The sequence below is a fragment of the Gymnoscopelus microlampas genome (assembly GCF_963454915.1).
Source record: "Gymnoscopelus microlampas genome assembly, chromosome: 19".
NCBI lineage: Eukaryota > Metazoa > Chordata > Actinopteri > Myctophiformes > Myctophidae > Gymnoscopelus > Gymnoscopelus microlampas.
In genome coordinates, this window is record NC_139956.1 from 45,033,082 (window position 1) to 45,058,014 (window position 24,933).

At 45.1% G+C, this 24,933-nt stretch overlaps 1 long non-coding RNA gene across 1 annotated transcript; it reads right to left on the reverse strand.

The window, feature by feature from the left end:
* Window positions 1–22,784: 22,784 nt before the first annotated feature.
* On the reverse strand, window positions 22,785–24,487 carry LOC311034908. Its single transcript, XR_014599645.1, has 3 exons — window positions 23,870–24,487; window positions 22,975–23,206; window positions 22,785–22,856 (listed from the first exon to the last, which is right to left on the reverse strand). It is a non-coding gene; the product is annotated as an uncharacterized lncRNA (long non-coding RNA).
* Between the last annotated feature and the right edge of the window lie 446 nt (window positions 24,488–24,933).

The window sequence follows — 24,933 nt, forward strand, 5'->3', positions numbered from 1 at the left end:
AATAAATCCACAACAAATACATGCAAACTATGCAGTAAATAATAATAATAATAATAATAACAATAATTATGTTCCTCAATAACTCATTTAAGTATTAAACTGTAAATAGTGCAAATACCTTTTTAAGTGTTTTGATACTATTTATGATGACTTATTTTTAGATCAACATGAAATCAAATAAATCACACCAGCGTGAGGCTCCAGACAACGGCTCTTAGTTCTTGCCTCAGAGTGCTGAAGAGACCGCTCGCCTTCCAGTGGAATTTAAATGCTTCAGTTACCCTGGACTCCCATGTTAAAAATTGTTTCTCTGAACAGTTTGGATGGTTTGATTTGAATTGTGTGTGTATCTTTTACTCTTCAAGAAATAATTTGAGTCACCAGGGGTTGCAGAATAGTTGTGGTCACTGGCATTGATGTGAACCAGCAGCTCCTCACATTTGCATTGGACGAGTGGGTCTTCCACTCTTCCTGCACCTGTCTGAAAAAACATAGTTTTTGATGGTCTGAAGCTACCGTCTCCACAGTCACCGATGTCAGGTCTTCACACTTAGGAACACATGCACTGTAACATAAGCACAAGTTGCAACAACTTGATGAATTTAAATTGTCTGAATGGACAACAAATAGGGTTAGGTGATTTGTTCTTAGATGCATGCATGTCTGTACTTGACTAGAAAAGAACGTCATCACCATATTTGGAGTCTGCCATAAACAAATATGTATGTTATGCACCCAGATGTAAACAGTGCAGTGCAACAAAATACATGTTGCTGTTGTCAATAAGAAATGCTCAGTAAGATTAAACCAATGTCCACCCTTGCCACGGATCACAGAGAACAAATTCTGGGGGTGGGGGGAGACATAAGATGAATTACCATGTTTATTGTTTGGCGCGAGAGTATGTTTTACCCCCTGTCCGTCCGTCCAGCCGTCTGTCCGTCAGTGTGTCCTGTCCGTCCGTTACCAGCTAATCTCCGGCACCGTTGGCCCGGTCGCTGCGAAACTGCACACACACTACCTGGATGCAAATTCAGAACCTCTGCCCCAATTTGTTTTTCTTCACATGGGCCTGTTATAGCGCCACCAGGAGGCCGATTTGTGCAAAACCCGTGTTTTTACATTACTCCTACAGATTTTATCCAAACGTCATGCAAATTGGTACACAGTATCTCTATAGTCATGTGATCAACACTGATCTGCCCGATTTCCCATATTCCATCCTGATTGGCTAAGGTTGGCTTCTAAAGTTTGCAGGATTGGTCCGTTTTGAACAAAATGCCTCAAACTATGCATGCAGCTTGCAATTTCCGTGAAATTTCACACGCACATTCCCACTAGGCCCAGGAAGAAATGCCACCCTTTTCACATTGACCTGTTATAGCGCCACCAGCAGGTCTAATTTAGCAAAACACATTTTTGGAACAAAATGCCTCAAATCATGAATGCAGTGTCCGGTTGCCGTGAAAGGCCTAAGAATAAATGGCACCCTTTTCACATTGCGCTATTATAGCGCCACCAGGAGGCCACATACGTACCTGACATGGCAGAGACCTGTGCTCCGAGGAGCACTTTTTCTAGTTCATAATGTTTTTCTTACTTATGTTCTTACCTCAAGGCAGTCCTGATTAATCTTGGATGTGCACAGGAATTGTATCTCCAAGTTCATTCACAAGCTGCTGCACAATGTGGAGGACACTTTGAATGCTGAGAATTAAACTACGCTGGCAAGGGGGAGTGAATCTAGCCTGGAAACCAGACACATCTGCAAAACAATAATTACCCCGCGACCCCCAGCCTTCCCAATTGTCAAGCTCACCCGCCGCCTATGAGCCTCACCACCTCCTTGCCCAATCATAAATGCTCATTTGTGCAATGGAACAATAAATGGCGTGAACGAAACTCAGTTGTCCCACATTCTTGCAGATGTGCCATGGCGATGTTAAATAACCTGTGAACCAGAACTCTTATCTTATAGTTGGTGTCTTACCTCCCATTCCAATCCCATGAGGGGTACCTGGTGCTGTACTCAATTGTGTTAATATTTGGACTATTTCACAGTTGCTCTGTTGCACTCATTGATCCAAAAGCCTGTGTGCACAGTTGACAGACTGTCACTTGGTTGAACTTTTTTTTTTTTTTTTTTAACAATTCTTCAATGTAATTACAGTGCCAGGAATGTCTGTGAGATTATCATGGTAATTCAAATATGTCCAATTTAAACAGGTCTGGGAATTAGCTGGAACGTGTATTGTATTTGATAATGAAACTAACCTGCAGGCCATGTTTTTTGATTGATTGATTGATGTTCTTTATTTAGTAAGACATGAGAACAGTACATGGCAGTACATAACAGTACATGGAAAAGGTTGTTACGAGTGAACTTGACAAGATGAGGGACATCGAATATAAGTGTAATTTACTTTTTTTTTCTTAATTAATCCTCATTTCTTTAGTAGGCTTCAAAATGACTGTATAGGCGATGTAGTCATCCTCTTTCTACAGTACTAAAGGGCTATGAACATCAGCTAAAAATATATATTTTATAACAGTAGCAATTTGGGAATGCCTTCAAATGTACATACGTCTTCAAATACTGTAGGACATACCTGGAGTACTGCCTGTTGGTTCACCCTGCACAAGGTCCGAGAGGGTGAAGTCGGACAGTCGGTAGTGAGTCCGCTTCCGGAACCACCCGGACACCTTGGTCTTGATGACCACCCTCAACATTATCAGCTTATCTGATTCATCAAGTCTAACGACAGAGATGAGATCAGGACATTGAGAGCTTATCTGCCGGACATTGGAAACAAGACCGCAAGGACTTTCATGAACGACCTGTTAAAAGGAAATATATATAGCTGCCGGACAATGTGGTCAGTTGCCTTCGAAAACAATGATTGTTTCATTGTTGCAGTCAGTATGGAAGCTGTAGATGGATGGAAGAGAATTAGCCTACTTGTTTTACTGAGCTTCAAAGATTCAATTTGATCTTCATCTCGGAGCTGTATTAGCGGAGTGAGAGGTTGTAAGAGGATGGTGGAGGATCGGCACAATTTAATGTTGGGGGGCATCGTCTTTGAGAAGTTTTATCACTTTATGCAAAATAATATTCACATGAGGACCTCTTGTCTTCACACTAAATATTATTCATTGCACTATTCCATTCCCCCCCCCCCCCAATAATGCTTGTAGGATATAGTGATATGGGTGTGAATTTTGGAATGTACCATTTGGACAATCATGTCATTTTCAAAGTGGTCCTCACAGACTTCATAGCCTCCTTTTCTGAGGGCATCTAGAGACAGGATGGACAAGTCTGATCTTCTGATGTTTACCAGCCATCTCTTTCTCCTATGTAATTAGATAAGATGGTATGGTAAGGAGAAGTTTTTGTCTTGCACAATGCCTCCCGTCTTACATCATGTGCATTTGTGTATTTTCTTTTCTCTTTTAAGAAATCCATAATATTCCCCCCACAAACACACGTATTATTCAGTCTTATGCTAGACGTGCTCCCGTATCTGCGCAACATTGTAACGGGGCCTTTTATTTATAATGTTTTATCACTGTAGACTATGGTATAGTGTGATTAGCATGTTCATGTCACGTGTAACTCCTGTTGTCATAATTGTCTCCGCCAGGCCGAAGGCATGGCGAGAGAGTATGTTTTACCCCCTGTCCGTCCGTCCTTCTGTCTGTGAACAGCTCATCTCCGGCACCGTTGGCCTGATCGTAACGAAACTTTGCACACACACTCCCTGGATGGCAATTCCAAACCTCTGCCCCAAACATTCACATGGGCCTGTTAACCCTATAACGCCAAACGTATCATATATGATACACACAACTAATTATTTTTTAATAAATCAGTGTAATCAATACTTGGACCAAGAACCTGTTGTATCATATCTGACACATCCCCACTTCCCCCTGGACCATACCATTTGCACTGCAGGTACAGTAGTTACAGAGCCTCAGGTGGTCTGACCCAAAATGGCTGCCATCAACCAAACAGGAGAGGTTGATGCACTACTAACAAACAATTATTTTTTTCTGGTCAGTTTTCCTAGTATATCTTTACTAATATTTTGAAATAAGTGTTGGATAACTTGAATGCACTTATAAGCTCTCAAAATTTAGCATTTGAGTTTGTTTTTTATGATGTCAAAAGTGTTTATCATTTGATACTACAGGTCTATAGTCCTTTACGATGTCAAAGTGTTTGTATCACATTTGATACTACAGGTCTAAAAGAAATGTTAAAGTTGTTAAAACCGACTTGAAATACCCCTTGTAATACCCCTTGTATCAAATATGATACAACAAATAAATGATACAAGGGAATGTTAAAAAATAAAAAAAAAATGTTTTAAGACCCAATACATTTTCTGGTCTTTCCTTCATAGTTCAGGCTTTACAGGGTTAAAGCGCCTGGCGGAGAGCTGTGCTCTGAGGAGCACTTTTTTATTCTTGAACCCTCTTAGATGTATCTTTTTACCCGCACCTGTGTCTGTTCTGTGTTTCACACAGCGGTCCTATGAATACAGAATTTTACTTGTAGGATCAATAAATGTCAGTCTATCTATCTATCCATCCATATTTCGAAGTAGCTTTTATTCTCGAGTGTATGCAGGCGGCAAGTCAATGCTCTCCTTTGAGAAGTACTGTAGCCTCTTACTTTAAGGCCAGTCATTCTTTGACAATTCACAACCCCTGTCAGTCATTGTGTTTAGCTTCAATTTGACAGGCTCTGTTTTTGCCTTAATCTTTTTTGAAGCTTTCAGGTCAATGAATGTGTTGCTACTTTGTGTGTGTCTCTGGGCTGCCCTTTGTTGCAGATGACAGCCACACAGGAACTACCATCGATGTGCGGTTACCTCCCCAAATGTTTAAATGTAAAAGGAAAATCTAGTTTTAAACCACCAAGATATTTTAGAGTTCTCTTTCACCTTCAGGGAGCGTCTTTTAGGGATGGAACACTTAACTCTATATAGAATTAAAAAAATGCTAATTTGACACCATATTATACCATAGCAGTTTCAAGGGCATTCATTGTGTAAAGGACAGATAACTCAATATAAAAACATATTTTTGTATGGCCCCGATTTTTAATTTTTTGACATTTTTTTGAAAGAAAAAAGCCCTTTAAAAAAAAAAAAAATTGCATTATCTTTCTCAGCCTCTCTTTTAAGCTTTCTTTTGGACTGAAGCCCTTCACCTCCTCCTCCAAGGCCTTTTCTGTTGCTGCTGCCTGGCTTTGGTCCAACTGGTCGCGGATGTCATGGACATATAAATGAACTTTCTCCGCGAGGTCGGAATCTTCAGGAATATTTTCCGGAAAGTAGGTGGAGTCTGACTCAGTCAGCATCAGTGGAGTCAGCGCCTGCTGGATTATGTCAAATACTTCGCCGCTGAGCTCGATGGTTGACGATGGCTGTGGAGGATTAAACAAAGGCAGTCAGACAACCAGACAGTCAGATGGACACACGCACGCACGCATGCACACAGATGAATACAGACCTCTCCAAAAAGATGCTCTGCGGTGGCCTCTGCGGTGGCCTTCCCCTGGCTCCCCTCGCGACTCTCCACCTGGCGAGATTACCCGGCGTACAGCATCATAAGTCCTCTCCAGTGCTCATCTGGCTTTCAATGCTTCGTCACTACAGATACAAGGGTCAAATGTAAAAAAAAAAACAATTTCATTCCTCCAATGCCACCACAGAGTCGACCTACTGGACTGCTGTGCGACAGAGAGAGGTAGAGAAGAGCTCCTCTACATTAGGCTAACAGTTGTACTGAAATATCAAACAGCTGACAGTGTGAAAAATTAATCAATGGCAACTCACTGTACAGTAGTATTAGCCTATATTTTGGCTGTAAATGAACCAACAAATATATATGTAAAATCTATTATGAAATATTAAAATCTAATTGTAGACTGCCAGGCATCCCTAGTTTTATCGCCATCCATCTGTATGAATAACCAGCTAAGTGGCTCAGTGAACCATTGGGTTTCCAAGGCTACTTACTTACACACACTTCCTTTTCAATTAGACCCCCACTGAACACCAGGACTGTAGGATGAGTACTTACACTGACGGTGAGATCCTTCTCAACCTGGTCTTCGGCTGCGATGCCAAAATGTATGCTGTCGTAGGGAGGGGTCTGTGCCAGCTTTACGGCTGTCTCCAGTTTGTCGTTCACTTTATAGTAGATGGAACGTCCGAAATTTGCATGGTTGTGGCTATAGACATGACAGAAGGGGAGGGTGATTTTACATGATATTTGAAAAAGTATGTATCTTTATTCTGCTGCAAAATGTCTAGTTTTCAATAATTGTCTGTCTTACTACCACTTGTGCAACTGGAAGTCTCCCGTCTGGTAACCGACACTGAAGTTGTGAACCTTAGTGGCAGAGAACAACTTGTAACCAGCGAGCCACCCCTTACAGCCGACAACAGCAGCTCCAAGGATATAAGCCCCGGTGAGGTCAAAGTCATCATCACAGCCCAAGTTCACATACTCGCGCTTGTAGGCAGCCTTAACCATTCCACTCTTGCTGTTGATGTAGGAAAACAGCTGATTAAATACAGATTAAGTGATTGCTAGCTAATACTGTGTATAGAGACATTTCAGCAACTACAGTCTTGTACACACCCACTGCATTATACGAGTTGTATGTTGTGCAACCAACAGTTACAGCGAAGCTGTAAGGTGAACAGTGTTCAAATAAAGTTTAGTCACCTTTCACCCGTGCCGTGTAATCTTTTGTTTTAAAAGCCAAGCTCTTCAAATTGAAAGTGAAACTTAATTAAGATATTCACCTGTTTCCTAGGCTGTGTGCATGGGCATCACTTCCTGTGATTATTATTATTATTATTAGTTTCATTGGATTTCATTGGATCAAATCGACAGGAAGTGATGCCCACACAGCCTAGGAAACAGGTGAATATGTAGAATACAATCAGCGTATTATCCCCTGCCTTTGAAATGTTATTTAGAGTAGCCAATTATTCTTAGCTCTTTTTTTTCATCCATGGGGCAAACATGCATTAGGAGACACAGCTCTCCCTACAAAATATGCCGGCCACTATGACGCGTCACTTCAATGAACAGCAGCGGCCAATGAGACATCTACATTTATATCTCTATGGTTCATACCATTCAGAAATCTAAAGCCTGGCACTGCTACGTCACACAACAACAAGAGCTGTCCACGGCGCTGAAACAACTATTCGGCATACTGCCTAATTGACAGCAGGATTTAAAATAACATTTAGTTATTTTACTATAATATTAAGCCTTTCAAATTGGTTTCATAATACTTTAAAAATATGTGTCTTACTAACTTTGGCTTTATAGTGTTTATTTCCTTAATAGAAGGCCTACATGAAGAAATACAGAATTCTGAGAAAAGATTGACAGTATAAAAGTAATTTGAAATGCTAAATACAATATTCAAATATCATATTTAAATATCAATATCAAATATCATTAAATGCCCTGTGTAGAAAAGTAGTCCCATTTTGCGACCATACATAATTAAGTTGTTGACCTACTTTTCTGCACCACATTTACATTTATATTTCGTTATTTTAACATTATATTAAGCATTTGAAATACATTTCTAAATAAGAATATCCATTAGACTTAGAGTCCGCCATTACAAACCGAAACAGTAATTGCGATGGATACTCATCCTTTCTGCCTCTCACCTGTGCAGGTGTGAAACTCACCCGCAGGAGGCTACGAGCTGGGTCTGGGGTTGGACGTGGAGGCCTAAGTCCTCCCAACAATGAAGGGGACGAGGGAATATCAGAAGAATTTGGTCTTAAATCTTGTATTTCCAACTCAAACCAGCAAGGGGATATCTTGAAGGGATCTGTTCAAAGGCTACAACAACAAACTCTGTCATTGCGTGAGTACCATTTAACTGGTGCTCTTATCGATGGTCTATGTTCTTTATTTTGTTTTTGCTTTGTAGATGTTTCCATTCAAGAGACTGTTCACCTGTTCGGCACTGGCGTGACAATGAACCCACTACAAATCATTCTTCCAGTGTGGTCAACTCTGTGTGGCTTCTGTCAGTGCCTGACATTGTTAAAAGTGAACTGTTATGTTGTATGGTTATGTTTGTTGGGCTTGGTCATACCTCTTCTGATTTTACCATTATGATAATGTAATGCCGACTTGTGCCACACGTGGGTGAGAGACACTTCTGAATTCTATCTGATCCTATTTCTGCAGCAGAATGTTCCTCCTGTGCCCGAAGGCGCGCAATGTCCTTACGGCGATCTCTCCCTCCATGCAGATGGTTAAGTATTCGGCATACGCCGCTGAGTGAGTCCCCTCGAGGGGAATGAGGGCCTCCTCCACCTCAGTCCACTTCTTTTTTGACCCGGCCGGGAGACAGAACGCCCTGTCCGGAAGAGGGTCCGTCTCCACGGCCGGGTCAAGTTCCTGAGGATCCTGCTCAGGCAGCGGCTCGGGGTCCTCTGGGTAGAGGCCCTCAACTACAACCTGGGGTTGTTGCTCCTCCTCCTTCTCCTCCTCCCTTTTCTCCTTTTTTTTCCTTGCCGCCCTCTCCGCGTCCGTCTCCATGCGATATGGTATGTCCTTCCCCAACTTGAACAGCTTCAAGAGGCCAAAGGTCCTGCACTCGAACTGGCTAAGCACGTGTAACCGCTGGAGTTCCAGTTGTGAATAACTCGACCGGAGCAAATACCCCCTCACCACCTTGTTCTCCAGGTATTCCCCGTTCATGTAGATGCCAGCACATGACACGAGGGTGAGGACGGTGGTCAGAGTATCCTGTTGTGCCTCGGAGGTGGAAAGTACATGGGAGCTGGGGAGCCTCCTCAGGACCTCTGGCATCCAGGGGAACCCCAGCTCCCTGAACCTTGCACACCTCCCTCCAAAAACCCCGTCCTCCTGGAGCCTGTCAATGACACGTGTGGTGTAGCTCGTCACCGGGAGGACGTCAGCGACCGGTGCCTCCCCCTCCTCGTGGATGATCCAATAATTTGGGGCATCCCAATGGGCGTTCGCGTGCCGCCGGGTCGACCAGAACCTGATGCAAGGGAAGTACGAGAGATTGGCCTCCCTGAAGCCGGCCAAAAGGACGGCTTCAGGGTCCCTCCCCGCCCTCCTGACCAGGTCCACCGCCCGGCTAAAGGCGTGGCCTGCCAGGAAGTGCTTGAGGTGTCCGAAGACTTTCTCAACCAATTTGGCGTAGGTCGCCTTGTCTTTCAGCACCTCTTCAGGATGTCTGAAGGTGCTGCTCAAGGGCGCCATGTCTATGAGGTTATCCCCATAGACGTCCTTGAGCAGCACCATGAGCAGGTCTTTCCCAAGGATCTGGTCGTTGGCTCTGGTGCTGTCCGCCAGCAACCAGAGCCTCCGAACCATCATCATTTGAAAAAAGCTGCTCATCCAGTTTTCCAGTGGTGGGGGAACAAGGCCAGCACTGGCGCTGGACCAGGGCGCCAGTGCCAGGAACCCCCTTGCCCTGGAGGAACTGTTCCAGTGCACAGAGGAACAGCCCAGGGCGGCGCTGTATTGGCTGTCCTGTGGGTTTCTGGGCTGCCCGTGAAACAGTTCCTCCAGGGCGAGCTCACACTGGTACGCCTGCCAGGTGGAGTTGTATCCTCCACGGAACGCGTCCACCTCCAGCAGGCGTTCCAGTGTCCTCAAAAGGTGCTCCCCCACCATCTGGCAAACTGAAGTCAGACCCTCCCCGCCCATGTTCTGGAACGGAACCAGCATAGGTTCCTGTGCGAGGAGGGTCTTCAGCACATCCTCATCAATCAGGTCGCTGGCGACAAGGCCGGGGGGGATGTGGCCTTTCTCCATCCGGAGAACCCCCTCCAGCCTTGCCGCCATCTGGATGTTTAGTTTTGCCACGAGGTCCTGCATATGGGACAGGTAGGCCCGGGCCCGCCGCTGCATGGCCTTGTTTGTTATGTCGTTCAACGAGGCGCAGTTCACAATCACCCCTGATACTGGGTGCTTGTAGAAGGGCGTCTGATGCTGGTGGGGCCCATCCACATACAGCTGAATAAAGTTCAGCGTCCCACCAGCATCAGACGCCCGTATAACCCGGCTGAGCGACCTGTGGGTTTGGGCAGGTCGATGGTCCAGGGGGCTCTGGTAGTTGGCGGCCTCGTGCAGGGTGAAGGCGGTAAACACCCTGCCTCGGTCGCCTCGCACTCGGTTGAGCCCGCACCTGGACCACAACAAGTCAACCGACTCCCGTCGATCCCTCACTGACACTGCCACGTGCACGGAGACCGCTTCCACCTCCGGTAGAAGGGCTTCGTGCACGAGGTCAGTGAGGATGACGGGAGCCGGCGACTTCTGCCCAAACCGGCTGAGGGTCAGCATCACCTTCAGACCAGGCTCTATGTCGACCAGGCCGATGGCCTGGTCGAGCATGGCCAACATGAAGTCCTGGTCTTCGGCCACGATGCTGACCCTCGACAGGTCGCTCAGCCGGTTCTTCATGCAGGAGGGTCTGGCCAAGTCCTCCCTGCTGAGACCCTGCAGGATCCCCTGCAGGGCTCTGGCCAGACCCTCCTGAAAACGCCGCCCCTTTGTGGCCGCCCCCATCGGTCAGGCTAGCGGGTACAAGGGTCCACTGGAGTCTGTAGCCCCCGTCTACATAAGCCAGTGTGGACCCTTGTACCCGCCTACACTCGTCTATGACCGCCTCGCTCATCCTCCGAAGCGGCATGTGCTTTTTAAGGATCGGCCAGTGGTCGGTGAGCCCACCACTGGCCTTCTCCGGCACCAGGAGGTAGTGGATGGCTGCCTTTGTGCACCGGGCACGGGGGATCTCCACCACCACCCCGTCTATGTCCTTGTCAAACCTCAATTGGCGTTCCGCCTGGTGCGGCGGAACACAGACGGGGTGGATGGGGATGTGATCCCCCCTGTCCCTGTACACGAACCCCTCCAGGTCCCCTGCAAACTCCTCCACCGCTGTCAAGAGGTTGGTTGCGTTCCACACAGCCGCCTCCTCGAAGCCCTCGGGGGCGGGCTGTGTGGTAGCGACGTCCCTCAAGACAGGGGGAGGAACAACTGCAGGGGCCTGTCGGGGTTCGGGGGATGGCTCTGGGGATGGGATGGGGCTCGGGGTTACCACAGAGTCCACGTCCATGGCATCAGCCTGGATGACTGGGGCCAGGTTCACAGCCTCCATCTCCTCTATCTCCTCCATATCCCAGTCATCCATGCCGTCATCAGAGATGCCATGGACATCCTGGGGAACAGGAGGAGGGGGGGGGTAGGGAGGAGGGGCTCTGGGCGGGTGGGGCGGCAGGGCTGGGGGCAGGGCTCTGGGTGGGTGGGGCGGCAGGGCTGGGGGCAGGGAGGTGGTCAGGGCTGTGGGCAGAGCTCTGGGTGGGTGGGGCGGCAGGGCTGTTGGCGGGTTGGGCGGCAGGGAGGTGGTCAGGGCTGGGTGCAGGAATTGGGGTGGGTTGGGCGGCAGGGAGGTGGTTAGGGCTGTGGGCAGAGCTCTGGGTGGGTGGGGCGGCAGGGCTGTTGGCGGGTTGGGCGGCAGGGAGGTGGTCAGGGCTGGGTGCAGGAATTGGGGTGGGTTGGGCGGCAGGGAGGTGGTTAGGGCTGTGGGCAGAGCTCTGGGTGGGTGGGGCGGCAGGGCTGTTGGCGGGTTGGGCGGCAGGGAGGACCTCATTATATTTCTCTTGTACTTCAGGTACCTCAGGTCCCTCTTTCTGTCTGTTTTCCTCTCCCTCCATCAACTCCTCCTCTACCCACTCCCAATTTACCAAATCCTCCTCTTCCCACTCCTCCTCTTTCAAATCCTCCTCTACCCTCTCCTCCTCTACCCTCTCCTCCTCTGTCCAATCCTCCACTATCAAATCCTCCTCTACCCTCTCCTCCTCTGTCCAATCCTCCACTATCAAATCCTCCACTACCCACTCCTCCTCTACCAAATGCTCCTCCTCGGACACGCCCACGGGTGCGGGAAGGACGGGCACGTGGGCGGGAAGGACGGGCACGAGCACGGGGGCAGGGGCGTCCTTTCCCCAAAAGGATTTCATTACCTTAGCCAGACGCCTGGCCGTTTCTGGGTCGCTCTGCGGGGGAGGGGCAACAGGCCAGGGGTAAACGGGCGGGAGGGGACGTGGGTCTCGGGGGGGGTGTGACCCTCGGGGGGGGGTACAGGACGACGGGCTCTTGACCGTCGTATCTGCTCGACGGGCGTTATCGCTTTCCATGACTTATACAGTTTGGTCCTCATCAGAGGGTGGAGGTTGAAGGGCTCTGTGGTTGTTCGCCGTTTGGCTTGCGACCTGGGTGCGGGGGCAGGGGCAGGAATTTTTGGCTTCAGCCCTATTGCCCCTAGGTCCAGAGCTGGCACAAGAACTGGTACGCGAGGAAGCTCCCTCGCCTCCTCTTTTATCAATTCTCCATAAAGGTCATCAAAATCGTCAGGGGCAGGGGGCTTCGGCCCTATTGCCCCTAGGTCCAGAGCTGGCACAAGAACCGGCATGCGAGGATGCTCCCTCGCCTCCTCTTTTATCAATTCTCCATAAAGGTCATCAAAATCGTCGTTGTCCATGTTGTTACCGTTTTTTTGACAAAAATGTGAAAAAAAAAAATATATATATTTTGCCGGCCAGCTGGGGTATATATCTTTTGCCTGAGTCTCACGGTTACGGGCGTGAAAAAACATTTTTGGGGGCCATTTTTTTATGTCTGGGAAGATAGACGGTTGCAAGCCGATCACGCTGATATCTTTTTTTTCTCTCAAAGATGCCGGGAAGTAGGGGTGTCACGATTCACTTACCTCACGATTCGATTCAAAATCGATTCCTAGGGTGCCGATTCGATTAAAATTGCGATTCTGCGATTAATTGATATTCGATTCGATTCTGCGATTTATTGCGATTTTCTAGGGTGCCGATTCGATTAAAATTGCGATTCTGCGATTTATTGCGATTTTCTAGGGTGCCGATTCGATTAAAATTGCGATTCTGCGATTAATTGATATTCGATTCTGCGATTTATTGCGATTTTATAAAAAAAAAAAAAAAAATATATATATATATATATATTTAAAAAATCGATTTTAATATTTTGAATCGATTTTTAAAATCGTGGCATTAAGAATCGCGATTTATTCATGAATCGATTTTTTTTGACAGCCCTACCGGGAAGTGTGTTAAATTACCTATAGAGTAATCTGGTGTAATATGGGCTAGTCGTATAATCTAGGTTCGACTGCTGGAGCTGTGGGGAATACTTGTACAGTCCGTCTGCGTCATGAGCGAGGAACATTTTCGGCCACAATAATTATCTGGTCGGGTTAATTCACATTCGCTTGCACCCTCACAAGCAAAGAGCTGATGTCCATGTTCGTCTCTTCCTTAACCTCTCGCAAGGCGCATTCTCTAGGAGTCTCATCCTCCTCTTTTTTCCCCTTGGGGAATCCCCAAGTCTGTGTCCTCTTTTCCTTCACCAGCACGACCTGTGTCAGTTGTTCATTCAATATGACGGTGCCGTAGTTGGGGAGTTGTACCGTGATGTTGTCATACATTTTCATGACCGCGTCGATGTTCTTAGTACGGTCCTGACGATTGACGAATAGATGATTTACACCACAGACAACTCTTGCAAAGTCATCACGATTACAGGATGGAAGGTACTACTGATCCTTCTGTAACCTGTCAATGTAGTGCCAGTGTGCCCTCTCCAACTGGCTGCCGATATGCTATTCGACCTGATTCTTTGGCACCCTCCTGTCCTCGCGCAGGCCCTCCATGAACCCGCTGAGGTAAGGCAGGAGCCACAGATCAACATGAAAATTGGCACCTGCTGGTCGGACAATGTTCCACCAAATTGGAGTTGTGGACATGGCGAATGCCGGCTAGCATGTGATTCTTAGATTAGAAGTGTAAACAGTAACGCTAAACAGCGTTAATAAGCTGATAAAATGGCTGCTAATTGCCCAGAACCCCATGTCATACAAAAATATCAATAACTCTGATGAAGTGAGACAGCTTTGACTGACAGGGTGAAAAGGTCACGTTTACAGTTGGCTGGGTAAGTGGATATACTCTAGTGTTAATCGAACTCTGAGGCCTAAGTCCTCCCAACGTTGAAGGGGACGAGGGAATATCAGAAGAATTCTGTCTTAAATCTTGTATTTCCAACTCAAACCAGCAAGGGGATATCTTGAAGGGATCTGTTCAAAGGCTACAACAACAAACTCTGTCATTGCGTGAGTACCATTTAACTGGTGCTCTTATCGATGGTCTATGTTCTTTATTTTGTTTTTGCTTTGTAGATGTTTCCATTCAAGAGACACTCTGTACCTTCACTGTTCACCTGTTCGGCACTGGCGTGACAATGAACCCACTACAAATCATTCTTCCAGTGTGGTCAACTCTGTGTGGCTGCTGTCAGTGCCTGACATTGTTAAAAGTGAAACACCTGTTATGTTGTATGGTTATGTTTGTTGGGCTTGGTCATACCTCTTTTCTGATTTTACCATTATGATAATGTAATGCCGACTTGTGCCACACGTGGGTGAGTGACACTTCTGAATTCTATCTGATAGCACCTATAGAGTAATCTGGTGTAATCTGGGCTAGTTGTGTACTCTAGGTTCGACTGCTGGAGCTGTGGGGAATACTTATAGTGAGACTCAGACACAAAGGGGTTGTACAGTCCGTCTGCGTCATAAGCGAGGAACATTTTCGGCCACAATAATTATCTGGTCGGGTTAATTCACATTCGCTTGTACCCTCACAAGCAAAGAGCTGATGTCCATGTTCGTCTCTTCCTTAACCTCTCGCAAGGCGCATTCTCTAGGGGTCTCATCCTCCTCTTTTTTCCCCTCGGGGAATCCCCAAGTCTGTGTCCTCTTTTCCTTCACCAGCACGACCTGTGTCAGTTGTTCATTCAATATGACGGTGCCGTAGTTGGGGAGATGTTGTCATACAATTTCATGACCGCGTCGATGTTCTTAGTACGGTCCTGGCGATTGACGAATAGATGATTTACACCACAGACAACTCTTGCAAAGTCATCACGATTACAGGATGGAAGGTACTGCTGATCCTTCTGTAACCTGTCAATGTAGTGCCAGTGTGCCCTCTCCAACTGGCTGCCGATATGCTATTCGACCTGATTCTTTGGCACCCTCCTGTCCTCGCGCAGGCCCTCCATGAACCCGCTGAGGTAAGGCAGGAGCCACAGATCAACATGAAAATTGGCACCTGCTGGTCGGACAATGTTCCACCAAATTGGAGTTGTGGACATGGCGAATGCCGGCTAGCATGTGATTCTTAGATTAGAAGTGTAAACAGTAACGCTAAACAGCGTTAATAAGCTGATAAAATGGCTGCTAATTGCCCAGAACTCCATGTCGTCATACAAAGATATCAATAACTCTGATGAAGTGAGACAGCTTTGACTGACAGGGTGAAAAGGTCACGTTTACAGTTGGCTGGGTAAGTGGATATACTCTAGTGTTAATCGAACTCTGAGAGCCTACAAGTTATGGGTCCATTTGGTTACATTTGTAGGCTCTCAGAGTTACAAATGGACATATAAATGAATTTATTTTATTTATTCATTTATTTTACATTCGATAGATGCCCAAAATTCATCATTACTGCTAGATATAGATTGTTTACCTCCAGCTGTGTGTAGGTCTACTTTTTAGGAAACTTTGAAACAGTGACCTTATAGCCACCAATATAGTTACATTATTTGGTCAATACGTACTGTATGATGACACTGTTGGAACTGTGATTAACAGTGATTGATGGATTTACGGAAGATATCATTTAGACCAAAATGTGCTTTGAACTGTATGTCTGAAAGTATATGACAGTTCATGTGCTTTGGCTTTGTTGTTTGTGTTTGATATGTTGAACAATGGAGACAAACATACCATATTGGTCTTTCTACAAAAAACATATTTCCCACACACAATTAAGTCAAACTCTTTAAGAAACTACATAAATACAAACACACTTTGATCAAATACGTTCCACATACATTTCCACATTTCTGCCACTAATTACTACAAATCCATTTCCCTTCTGGATGTGGATGAATGTACGTTTAACAATGGCGGGTGCCAACACACATGTGTCAACACTATGGGCAGTTATGAGTGCCACTGTAAAGAAGGCTTCTTCCTCAGTGATAACCAGCACACATGCATTCACCGCTCTGTGGGTGAGTGCTCATGGTCTGTTCACTAGCATGTAGCTTTAACCCGATCCCTAACCATAACCAGAACACATGCATTCACCAAGTAAGTATATGTTTTAAGTGGTTAACCGTAATCCTATGGCCAACCGTAACCAGCACACCTGCATTCAACGCTCTATGGGTGACTGGCCACGGTACCTGTTCAATAGCATGTAGACTAGTCCTGAAATAAAGGGATAGGTGCTGGTAAATGTCAAAGTTAGTACTCGCTCTGGAGTGTCGGTCAGAACACAAAGGAGGAGGCAAATGGGAGTTCAAGCTGTTTACTGAAAGCTTAATAAAGGGCAGCATACAGATAGCACAGGTACAGGACAGGTATTGGGTGTGTGGTCATGTTTACCACACAGAACTTCTTCCATTATCCTCCTGTTCTGTCAACTGTCGCAGTCAGTCTTTCCAGGTTCTGCAACTAAACAAACATTTGCTCCTGCTTAAGCCGGGTGTGTGCAACGACTAATCAAGTGAGCAGAGTGATTAACACTACTACAGAGCATCCAAGCATGGAGCTAAAATAGAGACACACAAACTCCCTCTGTGACCAAACACATAAATACACATACATTATACATGTATGAAGATTATAAGTAAAGGTAGGTAAAGTATAATGAACCAAACATCAACCAAAATAGCGTCATTCCTCAGAGATTAACATGGCAATCAAACCGTGGCACAAAGTCACTCTAAACACAATATGCCAGCCATAATGATGGTGAAACATATATAAACATAAAGCTCAACTCACAGCTGTTCAATGACGCACACAGGTTAAGGATATAATAGTAGGAGTAGATAACAATACTAGAGAGAGTCCGTCGCGGTAGAGACCAACTCCTCTGCAGGCACGGTGAATACAGAGTCACTAATGATTGACAGGTGCGTCTGCGCTCCCGTTCTGTGCCTGCGGGGTGCGCTCATGCACGCGCTTTGGGAGCGCGCCTGGCAGTGTCTCTGGGACTTTATAACAAGTCCTAATCTTATAGTGAGTCAACTATCATGTACAATTTTGCATGGATAAATTGGCAATTTCAGACATTTTGAAATAGAGAAACTAGCTGATTGTGATGCATTATGAGTGATGTAGGTCATTAATCTACAGAGAAATATGGAGATACAAGGTTTCTGCCCGACAGCAACGATATGTACAGTATCACCAAGACATTACATGTTATATTCCTCCTCAGGTGTTTTGGCTGGTTACACACACCCTTAGGAACTTACATTACATACTTTATATGGTTATTATTTATTAACATAACTTCTTGCACTGTAAAAGTGCAAGTTTCTTCAGTTGTTGTATACATAAAACAGCATAAAACCTGAACCTGAATGTTCCTTAAACCCAACAGAAAACCCCAAATGCCTGTTTCAACAATTCAGCATTTTTTTTGTTATTTTTTAAATGATTGGTGTTATTTTGTATTTGTGTCTCAGAGAGACATGAGGCCAGTGCGGAGTCATCGGAGTCATCAGCTACATGAGCGTGCACTGCTCCTCCATGTGCTTCTGAATGTCGCCGAATGTCGTACCTTGGTCGTATCTGGGGACAGAGTTTGATTTAGTTATTTGCACTGTAAGAAAACATAACAGCCACAGTGGCACAAGTGCACAGAACACAGATTGGACAAGGCTGGTACGTACTTCTCAAGCAGCCAGATGAAGATTTTAAGGCCCCACTTCAGACACTTGTACCAGGGCAGCTTACACTGCTCCTGTAAACAACATTGACAAGAGAGAGGCAGCCAGGCTGTGTAAAACCACTGAGCAATTTGTAAACGATTATTTTAGTAGTATTAGTATAGACAAGTATTAGTGTATGCATGCATGTTCTGTTTTTTGATTGAATATTTTATTAGGCAAAAAAATGTAAAACAGCACAGTTACATTTAAAATACTTTGTCTAACAGGTCCGTTCATAAAAGTCCTTGCGGACTTGTTTCCAATGAGGGCCTTGGTATTCAATTCATAGACATATATAGTGGCACCACAGTTCGAATATCATTACAAATAAAACAGCAAAATAAGAACACTATGTACAACAAAAGAATAAAAAAAGGGGGGGAAAAGATATGTACAAGAACAGGGGGGGGGTCGGCTGTCTAACAGGAAAATGGTACTACCTCCTCTTTTGGCCTCCTGAAAGGTGATTTTTTTAAGGCTCTTTTAAATGAGCCCAGCGAACTGCATTTTTTGAGGGATGGGGTTAGACTATTCCAATCCTGGGTTGCAGTGCTGTAGAAGGAGAATTTGCCCATGTTTGTTTTATGGGTGGGTGGTACCAAATTGTTGTTAACGCTCCCTCTGGTATTGTGACTGTGGGTGTCGCTAACCTTTTGGAGGTATTTACTCAGATATGCGGGAATCGGGGGCATATCGGGCAAATTTGCATTTACAATTTTGAAGGCCAGTCCCATTTTTTGTTGTTTAACCCTGTCTTCCACCCTGAGCCAGCCTAGGCTGGCAAAATGGGTGGGAGAAAGGTGGGTCATGGGCCCCAATCCGAGGAGTAGCCGAATCAGTTTGTTATGGGAGGTTTGAAGCTTAGTCTTCAGTGACACTGAGGTGTTGGAGTACCAGGAGGTGCAAGCATAGTCAAAATGTGATTGAATCGCAGTATTTGCCCGCGTCTACCTCACGTTTGATATAGTCGGTCAGATACAGTAGGCATGTGTCAGTGGAATGGGAGGTTTTGAAGCCCGGTTGGAATTCAAACAACAATTTATGCTCGCTGAGGTAGTTGTTGATTTGTTCATGAATTAATCGCTCTACAACCTTTGAGATGGAACAAAGGATGGAAACAGGCCTGTAGTTGCCAGGTTCTAATTTGCTTCCTTTTTTATGCAGAGGGATTACTCTTGCCAACTTGAAATTCTGTGGGACGTGACACTGGCTGATGGATAGGTTTGTGATTTGGGCTACTATGGGGGCAATAGCAGTAGCTGCGTCTCTGAGGAATCTGGTAGGGATATTGTCAAGGCCGGTGGCCTTGTTTGGCTGGAGGGCGAATAGTTTTTTCTGCACATCATCAGCATTTACTGGTTTGAATGAAAAGGAGTCTTTTTTAGCCCCTAGTTTGACATAGTGAGCATGGATGTGGTCAGAGCCGTACAAACCTTAAAGATGAGGTGCTCCCCCCCCCCCGAAGGGGGAAATCTGGCACCTACTGTTGTCACGATGTCCATCCATTCCATCACGTCCTGTCCTTTGACGAGCTTCCAATGGAGCTTGTACTGTGGACACACAAAAAGACCTCTTCAATACTCAGGTCAGATTTTTGATGTTTACTTTCAATTTACCCAAGACCTTTGACAATGAAGAACTCCTTAAAAAATACAAGATAATTTACGGTTAAATATGGTTGAAAATGTTTTAAAACGAGAACAAAAAAGGGTTATGATAATTAATTCTGTTGAAGAAATAGCACAAAAATGACCAGCATATGCCTTTTTGAATATTTTATTAGGCAAAAAAATGTAAAACAGCACAGTTACATTTAAAATACTTTGTCTAACAGGTCCGTTCATAAAAGTCCCTGCGGACTTGTTTCCAATGAGGGCCTTGGTATTCAATTCATAGACATATATAGTGGCACCACAGTTCGAATATCATTACAAATAAAACAGCAAAATAAGAACACTATGTACAACAAAAGAATAAAAAAAGGGGGGAAAAAGATATGTACAAGAACAGGGGGGGGGGGTCGGCTGTCTAACAGGAAAATGGTACTACCTCCTCTTTTGGCCTCCTGAAAGGTGATTTTTTAAGGCTCTTTTAAATGAGCCCAGCGAACTGCATTTTTTGAGGGATGTGGTTAGACTATTCCAATCCTGGGTTGCAGTGCTGTAGAAGGAGAATTTGCCCATGTTTGTTTTATTGGTGGGTGGTACCAAATTGTTGTTAACGCTCCCTCTGGTATTGTGACTGTGGGTGTCGCTAACCTTTTGGAGGTATTTACTCAGATATGCGGGAATCGGGGGCATATCGGGCAAATTTGCATTTACAATTTTGAAGGCCAGTCCCATTTTTTGTTGTTTAACCCTGTCTTCCACCCTGAGCCAGCCTAGGCTGGCAAAATGGGTGGGAGAAAGGTGGGTCATGGGCCCCAATCCGAGGAGTAGCCGAATCAGTTTGTTATGGGAGGTTTGAAGCTTAGTCTTCAGTGACACTGAGGTGTTGGAGTACCAGGAGGTGCAAGCATAGTCAAAATGTGATTGAATCGCAGTATTTGCCCGCGTCTACCTCACGTTTGATATAGTCGGTCAGATACAGTAGGCATGTGTCAGTGGAATGGGAGGTTTTGAAGCCCGGTTGGAATTCAAACAACAATTTATGCTCGCTGAGGTAGTTGTTGATTTGTTCATGAATTAATCGCTCTACAACCTTTGAGATGGAACAAAGGATGGAAACAGGCCTGTAGTTGCCAGGTTCTAATTTGCTTCCTTTTTTATGCAGAGGGATTACTCTTGCCAACTTGAAATTCTGTGGGACGTGACACTGGCTGATGGATAGGTTTGTGATTTGGGCTACTATGGGGGCAATAGCAGTAGCTGCGTCTCTGAGGAATCTGGTAGGGATATTGTCAAGGCCGGTGGCCTTGTTTGGCTGGAGGGCGAATAGTTTTTTCTGCACATCATCAGCATTTACTGGTTTGAATGAAAAGGAGTCTTTTTTAGCCCCTAGTTTGACATAGTGAGCATGGATGTGGTCAGAGCCGTACAAACCTTAAATATGAGGTGCTCCCCCCCCGAAGGGGGAAATCTGGCACCTACTGTTGTCACGATGTCCATTCATTCCATCACGTCCTGTCCTTTGACGAGCTTCCAATGGAGGTTGTACTGTGGACACACAAAAAGACCTCTTCAATACTCAGGTCAGATTTTTGATGTTTACTTTCAATTTACCCAAGACCTTTGACAATGAAGAACTCCTTAAAAAATACAAGATAATTTACGGTTAAATATGGTTGAAAATGTTTTAAAACGAGAACAAAAAAGGGTTATGATAATTAATTCTGTTGAAGAAATAGCACAGAAATGACCAGCAGATGCCTTAAGCTGTGCTTACATTGTACACAGGACTGCTCCTGTGAAGTAAATAATTTGGTTTACCACCAAAAAAGCGATAATTCACAACCCTGTCTCTCTCAGCACCAGAACAACAAAAACAGAATCCATTTCATACCATTTTGTTTTCTTCTGCTGACTGGTAGAGCATAATACTGTCAAAAGAAACTAACTGTCAAATGAAAATATGAGATGTGTTTGGCCTAAAATACCTGGAACAAGTATACTTTATTTTAATTATGGGCCAGGCTTCCAGCATGGACCCGTTTTGTTATTGGCATTATTCCATTTCTTCTTCTTCTTCTTCACAATCAACCAGTCAGTGCTTCATTAGTAATCCCTCCAACAGTCAAACCAGCCATGCAGCACATCAAACGACTTCCCCTCCCAAGAGTCAACTAGCCGGAACTTCAGATGTCCATTTGACACCTCACTGCCTCACCAGGTGTAGACAGGCTGTGGTCAGGGTGCTGTCCGCTGGGTCCAGTTTGTTGCTTCACAGATATCAGAGATATCATTTTGTGGTCCTGGCACTCAACGTAAATAAAAAATTAATAAACCTCTGGCACCCCAAGTAACCACAAAGAAAAATAATAATAAGTTGGGCGGGCAATCTTGTCCTAACGCCTGTCAGCAGTGGGGTGTTGAACGGGGAGGTGGACCTCACTAGCAGGTGAAAAAAAAAAAGGCACTCGAACCGGTGGACCTCGTGTCACGATCTGGTGTGGTGAGGACCCAAAAGCAGGACAGCCAGGCAGGTAGTGTTCAAAAACCCATGGTGGGGTGTTTTAATAAACAATAAAGGTGAACAGAAATCACAAACTAACACTGAACATGATGTGACACCAAACAATGACTCGACATGAACTGACTGGGGAACAAGACTTATATACACACACAGGAGGACTGATTACACATTAGAAACACCTGGGGAAGACATTAACATAGAACCATGAAAACTAGAACAGGAACATAGAAATACAAGACCTAGACAAGACAGGCAAAGTCTGTGACTGTGACACCTCGCTTAGCCTGGCAAACCCTCCCTCCTTTTAAAACGGTCTCTCAAACTTAATTTTTGAGGCACGGAATTTACTATTAAGAGTTTGGAGAACTTGCTTGCTTTGAAAAAAATGTTCCCTCTTCTCTTATCTTTAATACGGCCTGATTGACTAGTATGGATTGCTGTAGTAGTTAGTAACTACTAGTTTACCCCTCCCCCCCCACTTCTTATTGTTCCACAGCCCGATCATAACAATGGTCTTGGAATCTTTTGTGTACTTAATACTTTCACAGCTGCCGAAGTCCTCAGATGTCTGCTTACATGTTTAGCTTGTTTGGCAGGGGGTCGTGAGGGAAGTTAAGCGATTTATTCTGAAAAAAGAAATGTTAACATAAAAAAGATATCCTCAAATTGAGGGGGAAAGGTGTTTGCGGTTGGTATATATTTTGAGACTTTTGCATAACTTTACACGGATGATGTTGGCAGTGGATGGTTCTATGAGTTACCAAAAAGCCATCAGGTGCTCATAGCTAGCAAATCTAAGGAACATTAAGACACATGCATACAAGTAAGGTTTCATATAATGGCATTTACAACATCATAACTTAGTAATGTTATTCATGTGAAATTGGTATGCTTTGTGCATGTTATACTAACCTTGTGAAGACTCTAATCTGTGAATCTGAGCCTTCAAATCTACGTAGCCCAAACCGAGATTTAACTGTCAAGTCCTCCACTTGCTTCGTCAGTTGGCGGATTTTATCTTGCATTTCATCCCTCTCACTCAAGGCCAGGTCAACTGTGGCAGGTTCAGGGGCTGTGCAGTAGTCGTGGTCACACACTTCCATTGCATGTGCAGCCCCTCCATCCCCGTCATTGTCAGTCTGATCTGCTGATTGATTGAATACTTTATTGGACAGAAATACAAACAGCACGAGTACAGTCATACACTTGGGCTAACTATAAGGGTAACCCAAAAAGGTCCTGAGGACTTGTTTCCATTGAGGTCCTGTGTATTCAATTCATAGAGATATTTAAAGACATACAATAATATACAATACTATATCCTAGACCAGGGGTCTTCAACAGGGGGTCCGGGACCCCTAGGGGGTCCTCAGAGTTACTACAGGGGGTCCGCCAAATCTTTGTGTGATATGATTTTTTTTTTACCTTAACCACTTGAACCCTAGCATCACTTTTCTGAGGAGAACTTTAGCCAAAAATATCAGATCTACACGCTCACAATGCCTCGCAGTGAGCTTGTAGATCTGTTACTTTTGGCAAAGGTGTTTGGTGTAGAGGGAAAAAAGAGCAGACCAAGTAAACAAAAAAGTTGAATCTGAAACACAATTTTATACAATATAGAGGGGGTCCCTGCTTCATCTCTCTCTCAGTTAGGGGGTCCTTGGCCTGACAACGTTGAAGACCCCTGTCCTAGACATCATCAGCATTAGTAGCAATAAAACGTAGCAAAACAATATATGTATGTAAACTGTTGGGGGGGGGGGGGGCATTTCTGGTGTTAAGTTTAGACGTTAATCAGACCAGTTACCTCCAGCTGCAGCACCTCCATCCCCGTCATTGTTGTCAGCCTGATCGGTGCAGTTAGCCACTGCCACTGGTCTTTCTCTCCTCTCCCAAAGACTCACACGCTGGCGGACTTGAAAGCCATTCCATTCAAAAAGTACAGGCAATGCTCCCTTTCTGAGACGATTGACTCCACCGGTAGTTTTGCTCAGGTCTTCAGGGAGGAAATGCCTGCTACACACCCTGCTCTTTGAAGTGACGGTGAAGGCATCCCTTTTAATGTTGACAAGCCACTTTGCTCGAACCTCAGCATCAGATGGGAAAACATGAAAACTCATGGAACAGAATGAAGATGATGCAGAGCAACGAGGGACTGAGCAAAAGTCTGCAGAACTGCCCGTCTTCTTCATAAATTTTGTGGTGCCTTTCTTGATTCTGTAGTTGCTAAAGTGTCTTCATTGCTGTAGTTGTTGTTAAAAATGAGCGTGAGCCATGGCGAAATATAACGTGCCTTGTATAAAAGCTGTGTTAGCCTACAGAACTAGTTGGCTGGCTAACAACAACAACACACGTTGCAGAGAGACACCGTTAAAACACGATGGCAACACTAAACACACAACAAACGGTAAATTATATGAACAATACAAACACAACTGATACACGCAAGTTATTAAATTAACCCCCCCCCCCCCCCCCCCCCCCCCTTCCCACCAGACTACTAATGTTTTACTGTGCAAGAAAGTAATTTTGTCATGGACATGCAATCATTATCATGCCCTGACTGCAAACTTTGTCCAAGGTTTATTTGCTGCCAGACTAGTACTAGTACTAGTAGGGCTTTGGACATAAGCTGCTTCTATCAAATATATTGTGTAAAAACTTTAAAATGAGAGATGAAGAAAAAATAAGACATATATTCCATGGCTGCAGATCCAAGTTTTCTTTAGTTTACTTTTCTCTTTTCTCAAGCAATGGACCCTTCGCTAAACCCCACCCCACAAGTGATTGTCCAATGCCAGCTTAGCAACCGTTGTTAGCCTGGCATAGGTCTGGCAAGCTTTCGTCGGTTGTCACACTGGTCCACTTCAT